Here is a 7,756-nt window from a genome sequence, read left to right on the forward strand (position 1 = left end):
GTGGTCCCCAGCTAAATGGTGAAGAGTTGGTAACCAAATGGACCCTTATAGATCTTTAACTCTTGAGAGCGTAAAATGAGGATTCATTTTACGCTCTCAAAATACGCTCTCAAAATTAGTGTTAAACATCTTAATTTACGAGAAGTCTACACAATTAGAGAATGTAGAAGAATTGTCATTTGGATCAACGTTTTCTTGTTATCTCTCTCTCTATGGAACCAACATCAATACAGCATGGATGGAATTGTGGACAAAATCTTATCCAACGATGACAAAACATTCTAAGTTTTGGGTCTGAGAGTCTAAATCTAAATGCCGAATAAATAATGGGCCTTGATGTGAAAAAGGTTGAGAACCAGCGGTCTAGACTCTAGAGCTCAATAAGGTTGAGATGCAGTGAACATATTATGTCCTACCCGGCCCAGCGTAGAGGGACTGAGGAAAGACAAGTCGGCCTCAGTCATCTGTCCAAACAGAGGGTCCACGGCCCATTCGTTGTCCTCAAGGAAAGCCAGGGCGTCTGGGACACACATAGCACGTCTAAAGAGGGAGAGACACACACTTTAAATTTAATTTCATTTAATTGTCTAGCATTCATCTTAATAAACAGCATTAAAGTTTAATAATGTAACCTTACATGTTACTAAGTAGACGTGTTTCTGTACAGCTGGTTATGATAATAATTAGCACTAACTATTTCAGTTCACAACAATTAAATTTGGATAAAGCGGTAAGCCTTGTAGACCTGCTATTTATTTGGTCTTGGGGGGGGGGGTATCAGGGGGTCCACAGCACAATTAGTTAATATACTCTGTGACAGAAGAAATCCTCCTCAATGGGCGGATTGTCTACACAGCCCATGTGGAACCAGAGGCGACATGTTGTGCATTCAATCTGAAAGAAATCATGAACTTCATTTAACAAAACATAACAGAAAAAACGATTTATTAAAATCAAGTTCTTAGGTGACCTTATCATATCTATGTTTTTGCATATCCTAAATAACTAGACAGAAATCGTCAGTTTTGACACTGTTTCGCACTGCAAAGTTTGAACTGACAAGGAGTACTAAAGACAACTAGCTATGATATATTCCATCACTAAGGGGACACTAAATGTTACTGCTACAAGTGCACCCTGGTACAACTCCCAAAATAATTGTCACTGATAAGTAAGTAAACTCTTTAATAACCTTGGTAAGTTTGCTACATAATGTATGAGATTACAAAATTCAGACCGCAGGACATGGAATATTTGGCCATGTTGTTCTGCAAAATGCTTCAATCTCCACTGGGACTGTAGACTTGCATCTGTCTACTGTCTTTCTTTCCCTCCCAGGCAATTTGCTAAATTTGTAGGTATGTGTTTAGGTGCTAAATGTGTCAAATATACTGTACTGTGAACCAAAATGAAATAATAAAAAGACTGAACACCTGACCTGCCATTAGAAGTTTTACATTATTCTGTGAAACAATGAGGACTGTGAATTTATCAACGAAATGAGAAAAGACACAACTTAAATCAATTATATACAGGGTACATTTATTTACACAATTACCCAGCCAACTGATATACAATAATAATTAAAGTTTGATTGATTTACAAAAAGGTCTATTTCTAAATATTTACAATTATGTACAAATGTTGTGCAGGTCTTTTGCTGTGTACAGCCTGTTCAGAGTGTCTTTGTCGTTTAATGACAGCAGGTAGGCACAGACTTCCGGGGTGGGGATCCTCTTTTGCTGGAGGGTTTCTCTGCCGTTGCGTCTTCCCAGAGAGCCATATCCCTCATCAGACACATTGACTGCCAGAACTATTTTCACTTTTCATTGTTATTCATGCCAGAGATTTTTCAATGGGAAAAAAAAAGTACTCAGGAGCCGAGATACAAAATTTTAAAGTTTTAAGTTAACAAGGAAGTGGATGAGAGTAAAGATCTTCGAAAATTCATATCTCCTTGGTCTTTGGGTCAAAAAAGAAAAAAAAAAAGTAAAAAAAAAAAAAAAAAAAATTGAATTTTTTTTGAAAAAATATTTTTTTGCTAATATCGAATTAATTCGATCTAGGCAGGCAAGTGATGATAAGCTAATATCGAATTAATTCGATCTAGGCAGTCAATGTTGTTAAAGAGCTGGTCAAGGTAGTCTGTGTGGGGGGTGGAGGCCTTCAGCTGGTCATGGTCGTCTGTGTGGGGGGTGTAGGACGTCGCCTGGATATCGACCTGGAAATTAAACAGAATATTGTTATTATTTAAATATTTATCTCAGATTAACTTAAAACCATGTTTATTTTAACATAGTGTGTCGAGCAGGTGGTTAAAAAGACGGTGATTACAAAAATACATGTGAATTCATATTTACTGATACTATGTGATACTGTACATCTACTGTTGCACTTGTTATGTCACTCTTAATAACAATCTAATTAACTAATTTACATCAGCTAAATGTCCAAATGCAGTGTTGAATTTCGTAATGTTACATATTGTCAGAATCCACTTTGCATGTATTTGTGGTCTAAAAGAGTGACTATGAGACATGTTTCACCATGCAATATTTTAAATTATGATGTTTTAATCAACAACTACAGCAACTACTGAAGATGTCATCAGTATTTGGAGTTACACAATCCTTACACAAACCTTTACCAAAGTGTAATTTTACTTTAACATGCCAATGAACATGTCCATGTAACGTTATAGTCAGTGGTGGAAAAAGTATTCACACTTTTTACTTAAGTAAAAGTATCAATACTGCGATGTAGAAATACTCTGTTATTAGTAAAAGTCTGGAATTAAAAATGTACTTAACTGAGAAGTACAAAAATATTGGCATTAAAATGTACTTAAAGTACCAAAAGTAGAAAGTGCTCATTATGCAGAATGTCCCATTTCACAAGTTTTCAAATGTATACAAATCTTTTGAATAGCAGATCTACAAGCTCTCACAATGCGTCGCTATGCTACACAATACGCATCGTGAGCTTGTAGATCGGTTATTTTCAAATGGCCGAAATGTATATAGGGTTGAAGTGGTCAATGTATGTTTTGTAATAATAATAATCCAAAACTACAAAGTAACTAGTAACTAAAGTTTTCAAATAATTCTAGTGGAGTAAAAGTACAATATTTGCCTCTAAGATGTAATGGAGTAGAAGTAAAAGTACTGAAAACTGGAAATACTCCAGTAAAGTAAATATACCTCAAAATTGTACTTCAGTACAGTACTTGAGTAAATGTACTTAGTTACTTTACACCACTGGTTATAGTGAATACAACACAATGCATTCATGGTAAAGTCTTTGTAAAACTAAATAGGTCAACATCACTTACCTCTACAGAAGGCACTGAGCAGACTCGCTTAAAGGTACCCCAGGTCCTTGTGGTCTCCACTGAAGAACCACTGCACATTGCATGCCACTGTGGGTTCTGCTGGGCTGGAGGTACAACATCGTCCCGGTGGAAATCAAGCTGGAAAATAAACAGAATATTATTACATATTAATTTCAGATTAACCTGATTGAAGACCACATTGCCTTTTGGAATAGGTAGTTAAAAGGATATGGTTACAAAATAATACACATAAATACATACTTAATGAATACTGAATAATACAATGTGATACTGTACTTTTTCATATTTACTTGAAACTATAATTGAGTTGAATGATGTGCTTTAATAAAATAAAATAAATCTTGTATGATATGTACCAAATTGCTCATGTTAAGTGGCAACATCATAATCTTATTTGAATAATGTCTGCAAATTATTTTCATTTCAAATTTGATTTGAGGTATCTGTCATGACAGCAAGCTACGCATGATGATGTAGAATTTAATCTCAATCTCATTATTAATCTTGTTGAATGTTGAATGCATTTATTGTAAGTCGCTTTGGATAAAAGCGTCTGCTAAATGACTGTAATGTAATGTAATTATCACAACACAGTTAAAATGGAAAGACCTTTTCATAAAAGTATGTTTTTGGAACGTAACGCATGTTTCCATGAAAGATTATGTGCTCCCCATGTAAAACATTCAAAATCCTCATACCCAATGGTCTCCTTCCTTCTCCCCACAGCCACGGCACAGCTCTGACATGTCATCTATTGAAGATATGACTATTTAATACAGTACATTTAATTGTTTGGTTAATCCCCTTCATGCGTCTTCACGTGTCGTTTCAGATTACTATGGTCATGAAAGCCTTTGTTACTAGGACAGAGGTTTTATAGTGTCTTCAGCTCGTTAGCCAGCCTGGTTCAGCTGGTCCTCACAGGTGATTACACTCAGGCCAATCAGTGATGGATAAAGTACTCAAATGTCAGTAAAATCAACACTTCAATGTATAAACACTCCATTGAACGTCCGTAATTCAAAATGAAAATTACAAAAATACAAAATTAAGTCAAAGTACAAAAGTATTGGTCTCGCAATGTACTTAAAGTTCCAAAAGTAGAAATAACTCGTTGTGCAGAATATCCCGTTTGACAAGTTACCATTGTCTACAATGCATCAAAGATATTTTGGAAATAGCAGATCTACAAGCTCACAATACGTCGCATCGCAATGCATTGTGAGCTTGTAGATCGGCTATTTTCAAATAGCCAAAGCTTAAATAGGGCTGAAGTGATTAATGTATGTTTTGTAAAAAATAAATAATACAATATTTGCCTCTGAGATGTAGTGGAGTAGAAGTAAAAATACCTAAAATTGTACTGTACAGTACTTAAAGTACTGTTACTTTATACCACTGGAAATATAAACACAGGGTACATTGAGCATTGTGTTCTTGTAGATCGGCTATTTTCAAATAGCCAACGTTTAAATAGGGCGGTTGGGGATGTAATAATATCATTCTAAATCTACATCAAAGCTAACGTTTTCAAATATTTGTTGAAGATTAAAAGTACAATATTTGCCTCTGAGATGTAGTGGAATAAGTAAAAGTATAGAAAAATGGAAATACTCCACTAATAATAATAATAATAAGGTCTATTATTGCAATAGAGGCTAAGGTATATAATAATAATATTAATAATAATAATAAATATAGCTGCAAGCAGCGATAATACGGGGCCAGTGAGAGAGAGACAGACAGACATGGAAACTGGAGAGAGAGAGAGAGAGAGAGAGAGAGAGAGAGAGAGAGAGAGAGCCATGGAAACGGAATAGATTGAAGAGAGACATGGAAACGGAATAGATTGATGAGAGAGAGAGATATGGAAACAGAATGGATAGATTGGACCTATTGCCATTAACAGGAATCGAACTCTCAACCTTCGGACTAGGATAAGGATAATTCCTTTTAACAGGTCGTTCATGAAAGTCCTTGTGGTCTTGTTTCCAATGAGAACCTGTGAGCAATTAGGGGTTAAGAGTCTTGCTCAAGGACAAATTTAATTTCATCGACGCATATGCTGGGATGGCCTGGAATCGAACCTGGGGCAACCAGGGCCTCTGGTTCCCTAGGCGTGCTCACTAACCACCCAGCTATGGCCGCCCCATGATAGGCTAGTAGGCTGCAACACTACCTATAGTGCTATAGCTTTGTCCAGGCTGATGTTGTCTGTTGAAGATCATAAACTCTTGCCTTCTGTCATGAACCAAGCCAACACTAAGATCACTCGTTCACAAACCATTTACCAATAGAGAAATTGTATGTCTCCTCGCTACCGAAAAAAGTGAAAGCAGCCGATCTACAAGCTCAGAAACACGTTGCTATCTGAAAAGTTTTGAGATTGTAGATCGGCTATTTTCAGAATGAAGTATGTCATACGTTGAAAAAACGTACTCTCAAATAAGCATTTCAGGTTATCTTTACCATTTGCACATGAATTCATTGATACAGTCATGTTGTTTGCAATTCAACTTAAATTAAGTCTGCATCAAGTGAGGCTTGAACTGGCGACCTTGAGATTGTGAGGCATTCATTTAAGGGAGACGCCATTGGCCCAACAGACAAGTAACTGTGAAAAAGGAGATCACACAGATGATACAGTTTCACGCAAATAGCTGAAAAATCCTGGGTTTAAGTGTTTTTCAAACTGCTCAAAATTGCGGACAATCTAAGGGCGGAGCTTACTGGTCAAAGCGATAGATGTGTTCCTCATGACTCAAGGCACAAGTGTAAGCAAGTTTCAAGACTTTCGGCCAAGCGAGGCATGACTTTTGCCTGTTTAAAGTCTGCCTTTTCAAAAAATTGCTATAGCGCCCCCTTTTGGCCAATTGGAGTGAGATTGGTTTCAGTGATATTTGGAATGACCCTGTACATTTCTGCAAAGTTTCAAAGAAATGTGAGTCTGCATGTATGTTTTAGGCACAGATGAATAATTTTCATAAAACTGTAATAGTTAAAATCTATCTCCTCCTGGGATTTTTGAGCAATCTGCACGAAACGTTTAACACTTGAACTTTGGACCTCTGCCTACAAAAATTTCCAACGGATTTTCCATAAGTGAAAAAATGCAGAAGTTAGGAGCCAATGACTGTTTTTCATATAATTCAAAATGGTGGAAGATCTAAAGGTCAGAGGTCAAAAGTCAGAGTGTGAAAGTTGTTCAGCATGAGGAGACGCATATGTGTATCCAAGTTTCATGGCTGTAGGTCAAACAGGGCATGAGTTGTACCTGGTCAAAGTTGGCATATTCAATTGAGTGCTATAGCGCCACCTTTGGACGAAAGATTGTGAGAATTATTTTTTGATCGTTTTTCATGACCATCTACCATATGGCCGAGTTTCGTAAAAAGCGACAGCGCGGTTCAGCCAGAACTGCGAAAAGTGGCAGAAGTGACAGAATACTGCCAATAACAATACAGTTCCAGAGCAGAGCTCTGGCCCCGTAAAATTAAGTCTGCATCAAATGAGGCTTGAACTGGCGACCCTGAGATTGTGAGGCCTTCATTTAAGGGAGACGCCATTGGCCCAACAGATAAGTAACTGTGAAAAAGGAGATCACCAGTGGCGTCGTTAGGGGTGGGCTTCGGTGGCTATAGCCACCAATGTTTTGTCCAAAGCCACCAATAAAACAAATTTAAAAATTAAAAATGTAAAAGTTTTTTTTTTTTTTTGAATTATATATGTATCACCCTAATCTAACCCTACCCCTAACCCTAAAACCGAAATAAAGTAACCCAAAACGGGGGAAAAAGCACCCTAATCCGCGAAATCCGCGGTAAAAAACGCGCGCGCGCGCGGGAGGAGGGGCACATGCACGCGCGCGCATGTGCCCGTTGCCTGCGGGGCTAAGCCCCCGACCTAGTAGAGACCTAGCGACGCGTCTGGAGATCACACAGATGATACAGTTTCACGCAAATAGCTGAAAAATCCTGGGTTTAAGTGTTTTTCAAACTGCTCAAAATTGCGGACAATCTAAGGGCGGAGCTTACTGGTCAAAGCGATAGATGTGTTCCTCATGAGTCAAGGCACATGTGTAAGCAAGTTTCACGACTTTCGGCCAAACGAGGCATGACTTATGCCTGTTTAAAGTCTGCCTTTTCAAAAAATTGCTATAGCGCCCCCTTTTGGCCAATTGGAGTGAGATTGGTTTCAGTGATATTTGGAATGACCCTGTACATTTCTGCCAAGTTTCAAAGAAATGTGAGTCTGCATGTATGTTTTAGGCACAGATGAATAATTTTCATAAAACTGTAATAGTTAAAATCTATCTCCTCCTGGGATTTTTGAGCAATCTGCATGAAACATTTTACACATGAACTTTGGACCACTGCCTACAAAAATTTCCAACAGATTTTCCAT

The sequence above is a fragment of the Gymnoscopelus microlampas genome (genome assembly GCF_963454915.1).
Source record: "Gymnoscopelus microlampas genome assembly, chromosome: 24".
Classification (NCBI taxonomy): Eukaryota; Metazoa; Chordata; class Actinopteri; order Myctophiformes; family Myctophidae; genus Gymnoscopelus; species Gymnoscopelus microlampas.